At 41.5% G+C, this 20112-nt stretch overlaps 1 long non-coding RNA gene across 1 annotated transcript; it reads left to right on the top strand.

Annotated features, from left to right (window-relative positions):
- Positions 1-674: 674 nt before the first annotated feature.
- LOC117519890 lies at positions 675-18743 on the top strand. The gene is made up of 3 exons (XR_004563475.1): positions 675-684; positions 7394-7398; positions 18657-18743. It is a non-coding gene; the product is annotated as an uncharacterized LOC117519890 (long non-coding RNA).
- Positions 18744-20112: the final 1369 nt, after the last annotated feature.

Below are 20112 nucleotides of genomic sequence, written 5' to 3'. Positions count from 1 at the left end.
ACCCTGAGTAAAAACAAGGGATGGGCCAAAGGGTCTCTCTCTCATTCATATCCTGATAGGCAAGAACGTTTTCAATTTTCAAGGTCAAAGTCAGAAGAAATGTTGTGAAAGTGTAGGAACACGGACCCACAACAGGGGGCGCAATGAACGGACAATGGAGAGAGTAAATAACAAGATTTACTACTGAAACAAGCACGAGTAATACAACAAACACAATTTGGGGTCGAATCCGCTGGTGTCGTGTGGGCAGGCTCGAAGGTAGGAGACGTCTGTCTCAGTCGAACCGGAACCACCCAGATCTCCTCTGCCACCGAACCCTGGAAATACTGGAACTGCCAAGTCCCGAATTCCCAGGTGGCCACTGCGTCCGCTCGTCGGATCCGGTACTGCTGGCAGGAGAGAGCAACAACACACAGGAGTGGATGAACGCACCCAGTAACAGAGAGGGGAGAAGCCGCCTCCACCTCTTGGCAAAGTGTAGCAGGAAGGTGAGTACTTATCCAAAGAATGAGGTTTTCAGTAGTCACCAGTCCTGAAAAAGGTTTTAACAGTCTTAGCTGATGATGCAATGTATAACTGCAGAGAATACTACCTTGGTCTTAGGCGATATCTCGGCACTGAGGTGGAGACGCCGTCCTCCTGATATACCTTGGTGCTGAGTAGAACAGCTGTGTCTGGTGATGGGTGACAGCTGTCACCCAGGCTACTCCCATGATGCGGCAGCGCCCTCTGGTGCCTGGAGCCCGCACTCCAGGCAGGGCGCCCTCTGGTGGTGGTGGGCCAGCAGTACCTCCTCTTCAGCGGCCCACACAACAAGAAAATCTTGGAAAAAAGCTTTATCTTTAACATTGAAGGAATTTTCAAAAATTCATAACTCTGTCAAAAAAGATCAAATTTCTTTCATATTTGAGAGTATTATGTAGGATGGTATCCTTTATCAACAAAGTTTGATGGATCTGATATGGATTGTGGATTTTCTGGACATTTGAATTTAATATTCAAAGCTCATTTGGTGTATATTTTGCATTATATCTCAATCAAAAGTGCCTCAGTCACTCTCATTTTTCTGTTATGAATTTACCTACACCACCAAAATTGGATGCAGGTTCCAATTTTAGGTTTGTCTATCTTCCAGTTATCAGTTGGAAACCAAGTGCCAAAAAGCAATGACAAATTGTGCATAACAGAGATAATCAATGTTCTGTGAGAATTATCTAGGCTAAAAAAAAAAAGAATTTAGAAACCGAAAAAGTTGGGAAAAAAATGACAACACTACAAATAAAACAAACAAACAAACAAAAAAATTTTGATGCAAATGCATGAACTAAACATAGTCCTGACATTTGATCAAATCTAATTTAGCTTATGAAAAGCTACTTCAGGACTTTGTCCTTGAAAATTTTTCCTAGGTAAAAATTTGTGGAATTGCAACCTCGTGTTGCTGGAGGTTTGCACTCTAAGAGTGCGGTGCTGTAGTTAAGCATGTTGTGATTATCTTCAATGCAGTTTTTTTCCCCCAGGTATCCATCCTTCATATGTTGTTTGGTTTTGCTTTGTATGTTGAGCCTCACCAAAGAGGATTTTCGGTTATGACAAAGTTTTCTGACTGTGATTCTGATCACATTGTCAGAGATGATTTTTGCACATACTGCATACTTTTATGTGTTATATTTCTGATGGTTACTTTTTCCTTTTGCAGTATTGCATATTTGTATGACGTAATCAACACAGTGAAGAATTTATTGGTAGTATAGACACAAAAACAAATTGTGCTATATTGCACCAAAAGTGGTTTCCCTATGATTACAAGCCAAAGAACCACTTTTAATGCTATTTATTTTAATGCTATTTAGCTTCATTTGTTTTGTGTATAACCACAAAAGCAACTTTTTAACTAGTTGGGTTTTTCCAGCACTTCTTTTAAATTGAAACACTTTAAAAAGTGGGTCTGGATCAAGCGGCAGCAGCCAGTGGTGAAAAATGAAACATGAAGTGGCAAATGTTTAAATTCCTTGGATAGTCACTTGAGGCTGGCTCCAAAGGAGAGTCACTCAGTATAGACTCTCATGTTAAAGTCTCAATTCTTAGAGCAGAAATACAACCCCAATTCCAATAAAGTTGGGACGTTGTGTAAAATGTAAATAAAAATAGAATACAATGATTTGCAAATCCTCTTCAACCTATATTCAATTGAATACACCACAAAGAAAATATATTTAATGTTCAAACTGATAAACTTGATTGTTTTTGTGCAAATATTTGCTCATTTTGAAATGGATGCCTGCACCACGTTTCAAAAAAGCTGGGACAGTGGTATGTTTACCATTGATTTACATCACCTTTCCTTCTAACAACACTCAATAAGCGTTTGGGAACTGAGGACACTAATTGTGAGTGTCATGATTGGGTATAAAAGGAGCATCTCCAAAAGGCTCAGCCATTCACAAGCAAGATGCGAGGATCATCACTTTGGCCCAATCTCAGTTCTCTTTTGTACCCCTTCTCTTCCCCTTAGCCCTGCCCCTACCCCTTTAAAACAAGGGGTAAGGCGAAAGGGTATGCTTCTGGCCCTATGAATTGAGACACCCCACCGCCTTGGGTTGGGGGACTGCCCGTCTCATGAGTTTGACGCCATCATGTTAAAGTGCCGTCTTCACTGTTTGTCAACATGGCAACCGAAGTGCAACTTGTTGCAGTAGCCTGGTTCCTCTTTTATTTTCTCACCTTTCTGCGTCAATGCGAAGAAATAGGAGACGCAGATTTCTTCGATGCATTGCAATCATGTTGAAGAATTTTGTGGTATTAATAATTAATTTAATTAATTAGTTATTAATTAAGCAATAATTAATTAATTAATAATAAGTAATAATTGATTAATTAGTTAATATTGACTACTACTAATAATAATAGTAATAATATTGTTAATGAATTAATAAATAATTAATTGATTAGTAATAATTAATTAATTTGTAATTAAAAGAAATAAACACTTGAAATATATCAGTCTGTGGAATGAATGTATACATTATACAAGTTTCACTTTTTGAATGGAATTACTGAAATAAATCAACTTTTTCATGAGATTCTAATTATATGACCAGCACCTGTATGTATGTTATGGGCTGCATCTAGTTCTGTTAACCTTTCTCCCATTTTTTGCATCCAGCCCTATTTCCTTTAGAAATTTCCTTGACAAAAATAATAGCAGTCTATTAGGATGTCGGGTTATGTGTTACACATATACGTGTGTGTGTATATATTTTCCAACTTACTCCCATTGGTCTTTAGCTGACTGCTTAGAATGCGGAAACTTCTCATTTTCTGCCCAAAAGTGAATTAGGAGATGAGTGTACTCAGGGCTCCCTATTTGTTTACAAAATACACATGCGTTACAGACCTTGAAATCCAACAGCAGGGATCGCTATTATCCAAAGATTTATGAATATACAAATTAACGTGCTTATCTTTTATCATGATTTTCTCCATTGTGAGATATAAAAGTGTCTTATCGTAGCGTTCGTGTGTATGTGCATTATAACGCCTCAGCACACAAGCGAAGTTACAATATTCTTCAGAACGACAATATACACAACATGCATCCAGCAGCATACACGTTGCTGCCATAGGCAATTGGCTGTGAAGTTTTTTGGCAAGTTATAACTTTCTAAACAGTGTAATTTGTAATAAAAGCCACTTACATTTGTGCAACTCTTTCGGCACCACGTTTGTTTCTGTGGAGACAGCGGTAAGCTCCTCCTATTCCTCTAAACGGAGTGTGCATCCAGATTCCCTCCGTTTGAAGGGGTTTGTAGCCCTCCACCTACCCCTCCTCCTCACTCCAAAAAGAGAATTGGGACACCCTTCTGTCTCTCGTGCCCACGCAAAACGGAGGGAAGGGCAGAGGGGTAGAATTGAGATTCAGTCATTGTGAACAACTGCATGAAAAAATAGTCCAACAGTTTAAGAACAACATTTCTCAATGTTCAGTTGCAAGGAATTTAGGGATTCCATCATCTACAGTCCATAATATAATCAGAAGATTCAGAGAATCTGGAGAACTTTCTACACGTAAGCGGCAAGGCGGATACCCAACATTGAATGCCTGTGACCTTCGATCCCTCAGGCGGCACTGCATTAAAAACCAACATCATTGTGTAAAGGATCTTACCGCATGGGCTCAGGAACACTTCAGAAAACCATTGTCAGTTAACACAGTTCGTTGCTACATCTACAAGTGCAAGTTAAAACTCTACCATGCAAAGCGAAAGCCATACATCAGCAACATCCAGAAACGCTGCTGCCTTCTCTGGGCCCGAGCTCATTTGAAATGGACAGACGCAAAATGGAAAAGTGTGCTGTGGTCTGATGAGTCCACATTTCAAAATGTTTTTGGAAATCATGGACGTCGTGTCCTCCGGACAAAAGAGGAATATGACCATCCAGATTGTTACCAGCGCAAAGTTCAAAAGCCAGCATCTGTGATAGTATGGGGGTGTGTTCGTACCCATGGAATGGGCAACTTACACATCTGTGATGGCACCATCAATGCTGAAAGGTACATCCAGGTTTTGGAGCAACACATACTGCCATCTAAGCAACGTCTTTTTCAGGGACATCCCTGTTTATTTCAGCAAGACAATGCCAAGCCACATTCTGCACGTGTTACAACAGTGTGGCTTCGTAGTAAAAGAGTGCAGGTACTAGACTGGCCTGCCTGCAGTCCAGACCTGTCACCCATTGAAAATGTGAGGCACATGAAGCGAAAAATAATACTTTCTGGATGCACTGCAAATACAGCAATGGATGTTGACAAATGAAATTAAGGTGACTACACAAAATATGAAATATACTGTATGCAAAGAAATAAAAGATAAAAGTTTTTTACATTTGCATTTTCTGCATCATTCCAACTTTTTCTGATTTATGGTTGAATTATCACTATTAATTGTGCACTCTCTGGGCACCTTTTCAGTTCCTTCTTGCACTAATACTTGGCTCTGTTATTTTGTCAGACAGATATGAATAATTTAGTTCACAAATTGTCTCATGATTCAGTGATGAGTAAGTGTTACTCTGCAGAGAAAGTTGTTCTTTAGATACATGTCAAGAGAGGGAGGAAACCTGATGAGGCATCCTAAATATCCCTGCTCTGTGTGTGTGTGTGTGTGTGTGTGTGTGTGTGTGTGTGTGTGTGTGTGTGTGTGTGTGTGTGTGTGTGTGTGTGTGTGTGTGTGTGTGTGTGTATTTTCATGCATGAGTGATAATACAGAGAATTTATAGTGTGCACTTGAAAACAAATCCTTACTTCTGTATGTAAGACTTTTAAGTAGCAGTTTGAAGAAAAAAACTTAGTGGATATAATGGTTAGCTGTTTTTATTTTTTGGGGGGGAGGGGTTGGGGGAGGGGGGGTTGACCATCTCAGATTATCCGCAGTTTGGTTATTATTTTTATATGTTCTTAATGTGTTTTTGTGGTTTGGTTATTGTACACAGACTTGAGTTTTATTACAGCAAACTGCAATTGTTTTATGTCTCTCCTTGATTATAGTGAGGATGATACGTTTATTAACATTCAGCTAATAGTCATAAAAAGCAGCAATGGCTAAGAACCTCAGAATTATAACTTGGAATGTAAACGGTTTGTCCAATCCTGTTAAAAGGAAAAAATGCTTGAGTTATTTAAATTCTCAAAAGGTGGATATTGCATATCTCCAGGAAGTGCACATGACAGATAAAGAAGTGGTGAAACTTAAAGGCATGTGGGTAGGTCATGTTTTTCACAGTTGTTTTAATAGAAACGAGGTGTGGTCATCTTGGTACATAGGAAGTTAAAATTTGAGAAATTAAATCAACACAAGGATGAGGAAGGCAGGTTTATTTGCATTGAAGCAAGGATTAATGGAAGCAGGGTTGATCTATATAACATATATGCACCAACATGGAAGATAGCACTTTTTTTTCACAAAACTAATAGTATACTGGGAGCACTGGCGGGGAAAAATTAATATTAGGAGGCGACTTTAACCAGGTTCAGGATGGTATATTGGATAAATCAAATTCTACAAAGCGGGTCCCTAAGGACAGGCAGGCAATTCATCAGCTAATTGAGGACCAAGGCTTGGTGGATATATGGTGGCTTATCAACCCTAGAGAAAAAGAATATACGTTTTTTCCCCCACAAGCACAAGTCAGCTTCAAGAATCGATTACTTTTTAATTTCAAATTGTTTGAGTGGTGCCTGTGTTGATTGTAGGATTGGGGCCATTGCACTTACAGACCATGCAACTGTGGTGCTGGACATGATGCTTGGGGAGGAGGTAGCTAGGAGCAGTAGGTGGAGACTCAATACATCTTTATTTCGAGACCCAGGATTTACTGAGATGCTGAATGTAGAAATTAAATCATTTTTCCAGATTAATACTGGATCTACAGAGAAATTTAGTACTGTGTGGGATGCTTCCTAAGCTTTTGTTCGGGGTAAAATTATTGCTTACTCAAGCAAGAAGTAAAAGGTAGATGAAGCAAAACTTATAACTTTGAAATCCTTGTTGAAAGAGAAAGAAACTCAATTGGCCACAAACTATTCTGAATCTCTATTGCGACAAGTCTGCAAATTAAAATTAGATTTAAATGAAATTTATAATAAGAAAGCAGAATATGCACTCTTTAGAACAAAGGCACATTTTTTTTTGAGAATGGGGAAAAGGCTAGTAAGTTATTGGCAAGACAACTGAAACAGCAAGAGGCATCTTATGTGATTCCTGGGATTCGAAATGAACAAGGGGAGGTAATAACAAAACCACATGAAATTAATCACAGATTCCAAAGATTTTACTCAAACCTATATTCTTCGGACACAGCACTAGATAACCAAAAGTGGAAGATTTTTTAGCTCAGCTTGATTTACCTCAACTCTCCTCACAACAGGCTGGAGCAATAGATGCAGCAATAACTGAAGCAGAAGTTAGGTCAGCAATACGGGCCATGAAAGTGGGAAAGTCTCCAGGAGTTGATGGATTCCCAATAGAATATTATAAACACAATGTAGATTTTTTGGCCCCGATATTAACAGAACTCTACAGTGAGGCGGTATCATTGTAATGTCTTCCGGAAACCTTTCATGAAGCCCTCATAACATTAATTCTTAAGAAAGATAAAGACCCATTAGATCCTGGCAGTTTTTGTCCAGTCAGCCTAATTAATGTAGATTGTAAAATTCTTACAAAAATATTAGCCATGAGACTGGAAAGCGTTTTACCCTGCCTTATTCATTCTGATCAAGTAGGTTTTGTTAAAGGGAGGTCCTCTTCTGATAACCTAAGGAGGTTACTTCACTTGTTTTGGCAAAGTCATGAGAAAGACATTCCGGTGGCTGCCTTCTCCCTTGATGCAGAGAAGGTGTTTGATAGAGTCGAATGGAGGTTTTTGTTCTGTGTGCTAGAAAAATTTGAATTTGGGAAGGCTTTTTTGAATTGGATTAAAATAATTTACGCAAAACCAAGTGCAGCTGTGCTCATGAATGGCCTGATTTCACCCTTTTTCAGGCTCTTTAGGGGAACTAAGCAGGGCGATCCTATCTCCCCAATTTTATTCATATTAAGTATTGAGCCATTAGCTGCCTCAATACGAAAGGAGACAAACATTAAAGGGGCTGTCGCAGGCGGTAAAGAACACAAACTTTTTCTTTATGCTGACGATATATTGTGTTTGGTGTCAGATCCTGCGGCCTCTACTCAGGCTCTTCGTGATAAGGTTGATTTTTTTCTACAGTATCTGGCTATAAGGTTAATTGGCATAAATCAGAGGCTATGGCTGTGTCCAAAGTATGCCAACCAGCTATGGTCAGTGCAGGTAATTTTAAGTGGCTTACAATAGGCATGAAATATCTGGGTGTGAAATTATGTGCTAACTTACTAGAAATAATGCCAGTCAATACGACTTCTCTCCTCACTAGGATTAGGAATAGTCTGGAAAAGTGGAAAATGCTGAATTTAACCCTTTTGGGGAAGATTAACACTATAAAAATTATTGCACTGCAATTCAATTATTTGTCAATGATGCTTCCAATTTCAATATCTGGAGAATATTCTAGGCAATGCAATGAAATGGTAACAGATTATCTATGGAATGGCAAAAAACCAAGGATAAAACTACAGAAGTTGTATATAATAAGAAGGGATGGCGGGTTGTCGCTGCTAAATGTGGAACTGTACAACATTGCCTTTGAGATGAGCAAACTGGTGAATCATTGTAAAAGGGGGGGGTACCGGATGGGTAGCTATTGAGCAGGAGAATACCGCCCCCTTTAGTCCATTTGACATTCTGACACAAAAAAAATTCATGCAAAGGCCAAGAGCCGAATCCAATTTTGCAATATTCTAAAAATGTTTGGACTAAATTTCACAAACTTGTCAGGATTTCCCCTTATAAACAATTATATTCATCACTTTGGAACAATCCAGCAATAAAAATGGGAGGAAAGGATGTTTTTTGGGCTTCCTGGCTATAGGGGCATCAGAAGCATATCGGACCTTGTTGAGGACAAAACAGTCAAAGCTTATCTGGATTTCAAAACAGAATTTAATTTGGAAAATAAATGTGAATTTTAGAAATATCTGCAAATGAGAAGTGGTTTGAGTAAGATACTTAAGCAGATATTTGATCAGGACAGTGTTGTACAGACTTACCTTGAGTTACACCAAAAGTCTCAGGCAGCCTCTATGTTTCATAAAATAGAGTAATGTATTATAAAAGTGAGAGTCTAAGATTCGTTTGGCAGAGGGATCTGAATGAGGATATTGATAAAGAATCATGGCATATGATAATCTCTTCTGTGGGATGGTTCACAGGAGAAGCACGAGGAAAACTCACTCATTATAAGATTCTTCATAGATTTTATCATACACCTATACGACTTTTTAAAATGGGTATTCTTAAGAATCGTATGTGTTGGAAGTGTAACCGTCAAGAAGGTACTTTTATTCATGCTATGTGGGCTTGTCCTGTGGTACAACCATTTTGGAAAAGAATAATTAAAACATTTGAGGAATGGTTGGGTACACGCTTGCCTGAGTCTGCTCAACTCTGTCTGTTGGGAGACAGAACCTGTCTTCCCAATATTGCTAAAAGTAGCAGTGCTCTGGTGCTAACAGGTTTTGTTCTAGCTGCTAGAGTTATTCTCCGAAAGTGGAAAAATCCGGAGGCTCCTGTCTTTAAGGAATGGGTTAAAGCCATGACAGATATAGCTTCATAAGAACTTTTGATTGCCAAACTGCAGAATCGGAAAGAATCATACTTACAAGTCTGGGAAGTATTTAGATCTTATTTAAGGAGTTAGACAAATTTTGTTTTATGTCTGGTTAATTCGGTATACTTGTATTTTGGTATTAATGTACATCTGAAGTAGTGTTGCTGTTATGTTTAGTCTGTGCTGTTCTGTTTTTGTTTGATGTTAAAACTGAATAAATACTTTAATAACAAAAAAAAGGTAAATGGATTGCATTTATATAGCGCTTTTCCATCTGCATCAGACGCTCAAAGTGCTTTATAGTTATGCCTCACATTCACCCCGATGTCAGGGTGCTGCCAGACAAGGCGCTCACTACACACCGGGAGCAATAGGGAATTAAAGACCTTGCTCAAGGACCCTTAGTGATTTTCCAGTCCAAGGACCTTCTGGTCTCAAGCCCAACACCTTAACCACTAGACCATCACCTTCCAAAAAAAAAAAAAAGAATAAGAAGAAATCACATGTACATAAGTATTCACAGCCTGTTTCCACTGATCACCCTCAATACGTTGCTCTTGTTTTTAATAAACTTGCAAAAAAAATAAGTCATTCATGTTGTCATTATGGGGTGGTGTGAGTAGAATTTTGTGAGGAATAAGGCCATTTTGGAATAAGGCTGTAACAGAACAAAATGTGGAAAAAGTGAAGTGCTGTGCATACTTTCCAGATGCACTGTAAGGCCTGCAATACATTAAAAACAACAAAAAATTGTTTTAAATCATCACTCTTACTCATCACACTTTTATTGAAACAAGCTGGAGATGGGTACATGTACATTTCCATGTCACCGAATATGTCTTGGGCATCATTAATATAAACCATTCAGAAATACAAACAGAATGGTACTGTACTATAAAACTGTCAAGTAGGCAGTTCTCAAAACTTGAGTCACCATCTTGGAAGGAGACTACTGAGGGGAGCCACCCATGACAGCTCTGAAAAAAAATATGGGGTTCTGTGGATGTGAGTGGAGAAGCTGGGAATGGTGCAACATTTGCCTGTTGCATCCACATTTCAAAGATCAAATCTAGGCTCACGTTTCTCATGTGCATATTGGCAAACTGCAGCTGAAATTTATTAGACTCATCAATCCTGGTGTAGACAGGACAACCTGAAGCTCAATGCCCTCAAGACAGTGGAAATGGTTGTTGACTTCAGAAAGAACCCAGTCCTGGCCAACCCCATCATCCTGTGTGCCTCCCCAGTCTCCATTGTGAAGTCCTTCCATTACCTGGGGATCGCCATCACCTAGGACCTCAAGTGGGAGCTGAACGTCAACTCACTCATCAAGAGAGCACAACAGAGGATGTACTTTCTGCAGCGGCTGAGGAAATTCAACCTGCCAAAAACAATGATGGTAAACTTCTACACTGCCATCACTGAGTCCATCATCTCTTCTTCTATCACCATCTGGTACACTGCTGCCACTGCTAAGGACACACAGCAGAGAAGGTGATCGACTGCAATCTGCCATCCCTTCAAGATCTGTACACCACTAGTGCCCTGAGGCGAGCACGGAAGATTATTGCTGACCCCTTTCACCCAGGACACAAACTTTTTGTCACCCTCCCTGTTGTGAAAGTGTAGTGACACGGACCCACAACAGGGGGCGTAAATGAATGGACAATGAAAGAGTCAAATATGAACACTTTACTGTTGTGAAAAGCACAACCAAACACAGCAGATTACAGAATATGTACAATAGTCAATTAGCTAAGGTGACGTGTGGGCAGGCTTGAGGATAGAGGACGTCTGTCCTGAGAAGAACCGGAACCACACGATTTCCTCCGCCACCGAACCTGGAGAATACTGGAGCCGCCAAATCTCGAACACCCCAGGTGGCCACTGTCTCCGCGTGTCGGATCTGGTACTGCTGGCGAGGAGCAGAGACAATCAAATGTGGGTGTGTGAACACCCAGTAACAACAACGGTGGGAATTCCACCTCCACCTCTAACACACACTCGTGCAGTGTCTGAGTAACCACTTATCTGGATATGCAGGCTGAGAAGGTTACCTCCTAAGGTAGACGATATCTCGGCAACGAGGTGGAGATGACGTCCGGTCTTTATGGAGTGGGATGATGAAGTGTAGATGGGTGACAGCTGTCAAGAGATAATGAGTGACAGCTGTCACCCCCAGCTGTGTCCGTGGTGGCAGCTCCCTCTCGTGCCTGAAGCCCGCACTTCAGGCAGGGCACCCTCTGGTGGTGGGCCAGCAGTACCTCCTCTTCTGGCGGCCCACACAACACTCTCTGGTGGATGACCGAGGTCCATCAGGACTAGAACCGCAAGACACAAAAACAGCTTATTTCCATCCGCAGCTAGACTAATAAATAATGCCAGAGACCCCCATTTACCCTGTCTCACCCCCCCCCCCCCCCCCCATTTCCACAAAGTACAGATTGGTCATCCCTTCACTGAAAGATACTGTGCATCTGCACACCAATCATATGCTTGGGTATTGATAAGATTTTATCGATATTGATGCCATGATCGATTCCTTATCAATTCCGTTATCAATACCTCCTGTGAATTTTCTATGTGCTAAAAGTAGGCTTTACAGGTTTTCTATGTCAACAACATTTTATTGAGTCTTAAAGTAAATAAATATCAAATTGGTCACTGGATCCTTGATCCCTGGACAAAATAAAATCAGTGTATGGTGGATCTTAGATCTCTGGACATAAATAGAAATAAACAAAATCTGTAGTTTTTGTCAAACGCATTTCCTTTCCGACGTTAACGACACAAATGTAACTCCATAGCCTCTGAGCTGCGCTCACATCAGGATCAATGTAATTCATAAAGAATGCAGGACATCTCATTTTGGGAGGAAAAACATTTTAGTATGTATTACAACATTTGGAAAGGTGTCATTTGATTTAAAATGGTGATTTGCTTTGAAGTTATTAATTCTGACTGGACTCTAATTTGAGGCGGCAGAGAGCTGTGCAGTGTTTGGAGCTGTGCAAACGGAACTGAGGATGATTCTCATTTCTTGCCCACAACAAGACAAGAGTCCCAGTTAGTAATTTTAATCTGCACAAAAGTGACTCACGATTGATATCTTTAAGTGGCACTGAGAGGGGTTAAGAAGCAAACTTGCTGCTTTTCAGAAGCAGCAAGTTTGCTCCTTAAAAAAACAGAGACCCAGCAAAGCAGTGGGTCGGAGCACTGATTTGTTGCTTCAAGCTTCAAACAGAGCCGCTGCACTCATTGCGAGGGCGAGTGAAAAAAGACAGAGTGAAGTGCTACAGTGAGCAAAGTAGATGTTCACTAGTTACTTGTAACAGCCTTACATATTTGTAAAAAAGTGTTTGTCTGCTGCAAAATATTTTTTGGACTTTTGCAAGTGAAATTTGGAAACCAGTCACAATTGTTGAACTAGCTGTAATTAGCATTAGTGGCTATTAGCATGGTGGCTAATGAGTTGCTAAAGTGAGCAGAGTAATATTGACAGCCACAGAGAGCACTCACCTCTGCCTAAACAAGAAAAGCACAGCGATAGCGGTGTCACTGACCGAAAGGTCCCTTCTAAAAATTGGTCTGCCCTGCCTTCACTGCGCATGCATGCACTGAAACACAATTGATAGCTGTTAGATGTTTCCCCACTCAACCCAGAACCATGAGGATGTTCACCATCAATGTACGAGAGGTCCTCCTGGAAAGGCCCCCGGAGATCCTCCTTATCTTAAAACTTTCCTTTTTGCTAAAGCTTATAGTTAGGGCTGGATCAGGTGACCCTGAACCATCCCTTAGTTATGCTGCTATAGACGTAGACTGCTGGGGGGTTCCCATGATGCACTGTTTCTTTCTCTTTTTGTTCTGTATGCACCACTCTGCATTTAATCATTAGTGATCGATCTCTGCTCCCCTCCACAGCATGTCTTTTTCCTGGTTCTCTCCCTCAGCCCCAACCAGTCCCAGCAGAAGACTGCCCCTCCCTGAGCCTGGTTCTGCTGGAGGTTTCTTCCTGTTAAAAGGGAGTTTTTCCTTCCCACTGTAGCCAAGTGCTTGCTCACAGGGGGTCGTTTTGACCGTTGGGGTTTTACATAATTATTGTATGGCCTTGCCTTACAATATAAAGCGCCTTGGGGCAACTGTTTGTTGTGATTTGGCGCTATATAAAAAAAATTGATTGATTGATTGATTATCTGCGGGCGGACTGCCGGACGGCATCATGGGTTCTGCTTTGGCCGCAGGCAGATGGCCTAATGGCACCACATACTCCAGTTTGGCCATAGATGGTTGGCTGAACGGCCCCTTAGGTGACAGTCATCGCCCCAGGAAGATGATCATCCAACCCACCGGAATCCACAGCAGGAAGGAGAGAGTGGCAACCAGGCTCAACAGACTCCACTGACGGATCCAGTGGGCAAACCACATGGCCCTCAGCAGCGACATTGTCTTCTGCCATCATTCCTGATGTTTCCTCTGTAATGTTGATAGGCCCTGGAACAGATGGCTCCAGTGGAGCACAGACACCCCTGGGCATGGAACAGACTGGCTCCTCCTGGACCCTGGCATCTTCCACAGCTGGGGCAGCTGGATCCTCTGGAACCTGGATGCCGACAAGCACGGAGGCAGACAGCTCCACTGGAGTGCAAACATCTCTGAGACCTGCACTGGTCAATTCCTCCAGCACCGTGGGACTTCCTGGGAGACCTTCTGCTGGCTCTTTGTGGTTTCTGAGGTCGTGGGACTCCGGGGTGACCAGCCCATCCAGACCCACGACGCTGGTAGTGGAAGTCGGCTCAGCGGGAACCCCTCCGACTGACGGGTAGGGCCCGGACCTGCACCCCAACCTATACAGAGAAATGGGGGGGTGGGGGTGGGGGGTGTTCCAAGACCATCCCTGAGCTCGAGAAAAGTGACAAAGGTAATTTGGGGCAGCCCTCACAAATGCAGTTTCCACCCAGGGATCGGGCATCTGGCTAAGAACCAACAAGGTAGTCTTCCCATCGGCCGGCATCTCTCTTGTTTCTGGGGAGTTCTACCTGGTCCGGAGGAGGCGTAAACATCAGACAGTGTCGACTCCACTATGGGCGACAGGAGTGGAGTCCTGGTAGCAGGTACCGATGGTGGGGCGTGGCATGCTGGTTGCAGTGGGGATAACAGTTTGTGGTTGCGGCAGAGGTGAGTGGGAGTTTCATTGGAATGGAGGCCAGAGCTAATACTCTCCAAATGTGGGATCATGGACTGTAAACAAGTGACTTTGTGCTGCAGAGCTGTGAGGAGGATTTGGACAGAGGTTGTGTCTTTTTCCATGGGTGATATGATGGGCTTTGCTGTGGTGGCATGTGGTGTATGTGCGTCTGTTGTTATGCCATCTATGGCAGGATTGTCTGTCTTTAGGTGACAAATATGTGAACATGTGTTTTAAGTTCATCTGTGTGTCAGTTGTTGGAGGAAGTAAAAGGTAACAGGGGAAGACTAAGGAAGGCGGAGCTGGTGAGGAAGTGGTAGTGGTCGTGGGAGTCCCGGTGATGGTCCCTAAGGAGGGTTTAAAAGAATTCTGATTGTCCTGGGAATCGGGTGAGTACAGGAAGTCCATTGGGTTGTCAATAAACGAAGGGACATGTTTTATAAATAGGGATCGAATGTGGTGAAGGACAGGATAGGCAGTTACTATATCAGGTTCGGCATGCATGATGCTTTCAACAGAGTCTAATGTCATGCTCTGGTCTAAACTGTCGATAGTGTCAATAAAATCCAAATACAGGTCTCTGATCTAGAAAAAAATATTTCTGCAGTATTGCGGAGGTCCAGCGTGTTGGATTCCTCATCTATCTCCAGGACGTGATCCCCTCAACATTGGGAAGAAAACTGTCCTCAGAATCAGAGCACTCAGTCTATCTTGGGCAAAATGGGTTTAGCTGGTTGTTTGGTTGGCAGAAATAAGGCTGGAAGGTATGCCTCCGGATTCCACACCCAATCCGGAAGCCTCAAAGAAATTACCCACATTGTACAGTTCAGGAAAAAGATCAAACACCCAATCATTTGCTTCAATTAAATTCCATGCATCATTCAGAAATCCATACTTTTTCCCTGAGGTCAGCCATGGAAACAGTTGAATAATAAATTAAATTTTGACAAAATGCCCTTGAGGGCCACAAGATCACCGGAACTGTCTGCTGGGTTCTTGACTTTTGGCCGGTTCATTTTTGTTAAGGTGAGGCTGAATCTGAGTCAAGGTGAACCCAATTATGCAGACAGAAAACTTAAAAAGGGTAAGGTGCCAAACACAAGGTGATTTATTAAGATCCCCACATTCCCCAAAAAACTCAAAACAGTCTTAAATGAGAATGTGCCCAAGTGATGACAAAAATCCACAGAGTAAAAGAAGCTAGATGCTAAAAAAACAATGTTCTGTAACAAAGATGCAAGGTTCTTGGAACATACTCACAAAGGGGATCAAAACCAGTGAGCAAAAACAAAGGAAAAACAGAGAGGAGCATTCACAAGTAACATATACAATGAACCATCACTGACTAACAGACAAGGAAGTGCGTAAGTAACACAGGTGAATTTGACAACAGGTGAGTGGCAAACAAGGAGGCGGGACTTAGACTCACGTGAAACAATGTGCAGGGAAATAATCACTGAACAGACCAGACCCGGTGCAAATAGTCATGACAATAAAAGAACAACAGGAAAGAAAGAAGATAAACTACAATAATCAACAGATAACTGAAGAGGAGAATAAATCAATAAACCACAAACCAACATAGAACTATGGAGTTAATAAAGTGCAGGAGTGAAAGAACTAACATAATAATATAATGAAGTGAACAACACTCAGACTATTAATAACTATCACAGAAAAGGAAGTGAACAACATTCAAAGACTAATAATAACTAACAGAAAAGCAATGTGAAAAAACTCAAAGGATTACAACTGAAAGACAACACTACTAACAGGTGTGGGTGCAGGGGTGGAAGAAAGGGGATACAAACCACCAGGATACAGACAGGGATGACCAGATGAACCTAAAGAGAAAATATTACTAGATGAATACATACAGAATATAATAATACTTAAAGAATTCACGAACAACTGAAAACCCAAAGATATGATAAACCCAAAAACCGCAGTAAAATAGGCCACTGGGTGGAACCACAGCAAATATTATTATAGGACATTATTTTAAAGGCTGACATGAGTCAAGAGAGCAGGTCAACCGAGCAGGTCTAAGATAATGAATCAAGGGTGCTGTATCCAGAAGCACAGGATACTTTTGAAAGTGCTATATTTCCAACCTCATGCCTCATCTCGTGCCTCATTTTGTGTACCACTGTGGTACACCAAAATAAACCAGTTGGTTCTTCTAGTGTTGGGGAGTTGAACATGTTCAAGATATGCTCTGTGACTGATTTTCACCCTGCCACACATAGCCAACACCCATTTTTTTCTATGACAGTTGAGCAAATGTGATGTGCACAATTGCAGCATTTTGAGGTGGTTGTAAGCCCCTGTGTGACTGGGCCTTTTACATTTTGCAGTAAAGCCATTAAGTGAGCTTTGACCCAGGTCTGCAGGTATGTTTATTTTTTCAAACTTCACCTTTTTTCCACACATTTGTTTTTAATGTTCACACAGTCCAGTGTTTTGAAATTCTGCAAGTCATCACTTGTAAATGTGTAACATAACAAAAGAAGAAGTTTATTTTGGTTTCCACCAAAGCTGACAGCCCTGCACCTCACTTTTTAAAGCTTCCAGAAATTGAGTAAAATGGGCAGTGTTTTCAACATAACTCAGCCAGATGGGGTGTGCAGCCAGTAGATTCTGAGTGCCAGTCCCAAGCCTGGATGAATTAGTAGGGGTGCTTCAGGAAGGGCATCTAGTGTAAAACAAGCCAACAGAACGATGCAGAGTATAAATCTAATTGCCATACTGGATCAGTCGAGGCCCAGGTTAACGACTGCCACTGGTGCTGTTGCCCAACAGGGGTGGAAATTGGGCTACGGCTGGGTGAAGAAGAAGAGGAGGAGAACGTGTCTACAGACAGTGAGAGAAGAGGAAAACTAGAAGGGTGGAAGTGAGACTAGGGGCTTTGAATGTTGGCAATATGACTGGTAAAGGGAGAGAGCTGGCTGACATGATGGAGAAGAGAAAGGTAGACATATTGTGTGTGCAAGAGACCAAGTGGAAGGGAAATAAGAGCAGGAGCATAGGCGGTGGGTTCAATTTGATTTCTCATGGTGTAGATAGGAAGAGAAATGGTGTTAGGGTCATTTTAAAGGAAGTGTATGTCAAGAGTGTGTTGGCACTTAAGCGAGTGTCCAACAGGGTGATGAGTGTGAAGTTGGAAATTGAAGGGCTGATGATGAATATCATCAGTGCATAAGCCCCACAGGTAGGTTGCGAGATGAAGGACAAAGAAGATTTCTGGAATGAGTTAGATGAGGTGGTGGAGAGTGTGCCCAAGCATGAAAGAGTCTTGATAGTAGCGGACTTCAATGGGCATGTTGACCAAGGGAACAGAGTTGATGAGGAAGTAATGGGTAGATACAGTATGGTATCAAGGAGTTGATTTTGCAAAAAAGAGACAGATGGCTGTGGTGATTTTTAATTTAGTTTAACCAGGTTTGTCCAATTGAGATTGAGATCTCTTTTGCAAGGAAGACCTGGACAATTACAAAGTTTCCAATTCACCTTTGTCTTTAAATGTGGAAGGAAACCGGAGCACCCAGAGGAAACCCATGCAAACACAGGGAGAACATGCACACTCCACACAGAAAGGCCACAGGTAGGAACTGATCCCATGACCTTCTTGCTGTGAGGGAGCAGTGCTAACCACTAATCCACCATGCTGCCCATGAATACCTACTTTAAGAAAAGGGAGGAGCACAATGTGACATATAAGAGTGGATGAAGGTGCACACAGATGCAGATGGTAATGTGCTGACAAGCGAGGAGAGTGTGTTGAGAAGGTCAAGGGAATATCTTGAGGAGTTGATGAATGAAGAAAATGAAAGAGAGAAAAGGCTGGATGATGTGGAGAGAGTAAATCACGAAGTGCAAGAGATCAGTAAGGATGAAGTGAGGGCAGTTATGAAGAGGATGAAGAGTGGAAAGGCAGTTGGTCCAGATGACATGCCACTGGAGGTATGGAAAAAGCAAGGTGAGATGGCAGTGGAATTTTTAACCATATTGTTTAATAAAATCTTGGAAAATGAGAGGATGCCTGAGTAGTGTAGACAAAGTGTGCTGGTTCCTATTTTTAAGAACAAGGATGATGTACAGAGCTGCAGTAACTACAGAGGCATAAAGTTGATCATGAAGTTATGGGAAAGAGTAGTAGAAGCAAGGCTGAGAAAACAGGTGGAGATCTGAGCAGCAATATAGAGAAGTACAGTATAAAAGTATAGAAAAGGCCAGAAGCAGTTAGATTGTGTGTTTGTGGATTTAGAAAAAGCTTATGACAGGGTGCCAAGAGAAGAGTTGTGGTATTGTATGGTAGTGCAGGGCATGTACAAAGATAGTGTGACAGCGGTGAGATGTGCAGTTGTTGTAACCTTTATTTCACCAGGTTTGTCCCATTGAGATCAGAAGATCTCTTTTTCAAGGGAGACCTGACCAAGAATGGAAGCAATACACAGTTTCAATAGTCTCGCAGACTCAATACAGTACAAATATGTAAGGAAACATCAGTTAAAACAGTGACATTCAGAAAGTCTGCATTCCAGCCTTTTAACTGCAGATTTATAAACAGTCAAAGACACCAAGTTTTGCAGTTTAAATTTAGTCTGCAGATTATTCCACGTAGTGGGTGCAGAAAACCTAAAGGCCTTTCCCAGTTCAGTTCGAACTCTGGGGACAATAAACTGTACAAAGCTCGATGATCTCAGGATGTGTGATCCATCCTTTAAAATCAATAAGGAGGAGAAGTAGTCGGGAATTTTCCCAAGAATGGCTTTATAAATGAACACATACCTATGTCCAAGACGTCATGTACAGTAGTGTTCAGAATAATAGTAGTGCTATGTGACTAAAAAGATTAATCCAGGTTTTGAATATATTTCTTATTGTTACATGGGAAACAAGGTACCAGTAGATTCAGTAGATTCTCACAAATCCAACAAGACCAAGCATTCATGATATGCACACTCTTAAGGCTATGAAATTGGGCTATTAGTAAAAAAAAAGTAGAAAAGGGGGTGTTCTTATTGTTTCCCATGTAACAATAAGAAATATACTCAAAACCTGGATTAATATTTTTAGTCACATAGCACTACTATTATTCTGAACACTACTGTACTTAAAGATGTCCAACTAACTTTAGTGTATAAAGTACAGTGATAAGTTAAAAAAAAAACATAGTTTGTTATAATTCACAAATACGCACTGTCCAACATTTGCAGACTCTGAGCAGAGATATTCATATACGAGGTCTGTGATTAAAAAAAGTGGTCCTTTTTATTTTTTTCAAAAAAGTAAATGGATTTGATTAATATGTTTTTACGTCAGACAAGCTTGAACCCTCGTGCGCATGCGTGAGTTTTGTCATGCCTGTCGGTGATGTCATTCGCCTGTGGGCAGGGTTTGAGTGAGGTGTGGACTCCCCCTCCCGTCGGAATCTCTTTGTCTGAGATGCTGCAGGGAGACGGCGCACGTTGCTTTATCAAATTTTTTCAGGACCGGTGAGGGATATCCGTGTGGACACTATTCAAGAAATTCAACTGGTTTTCGGTGTAAAGTTTAACGGCTGATGAGAGATTGTAGAGTTTCTTTCGCTTTAAGCACAGCCCACAAAGCGGATCGGCGCGGCGCGGTCGGAGGTGATGTCCATCTGGCTGTTTCGAGCTGAAAACATCCTAAT

The sequence above is a fragment of the Thalassophryne amazonica genome, chromosome 1 (assembly GCF_902500255.1).
Source record: "Thalassophryne amazonica chromosome 1, fThaAma1.1, whole genome shotgun sequence".
Classification (NCBI taxonomy): Eukaryota; Metazoa; Chordata; class Actinopteri; order Batrachoidiformes; family Batrachoididae; genus Thalassophryne; species Thalassophryne amazonica.
The sequence above is the reverse complement of the archived record's forward strand: the minus strand, read 5'-3'. Positions and strand labels throughout refer to the sequence as shown.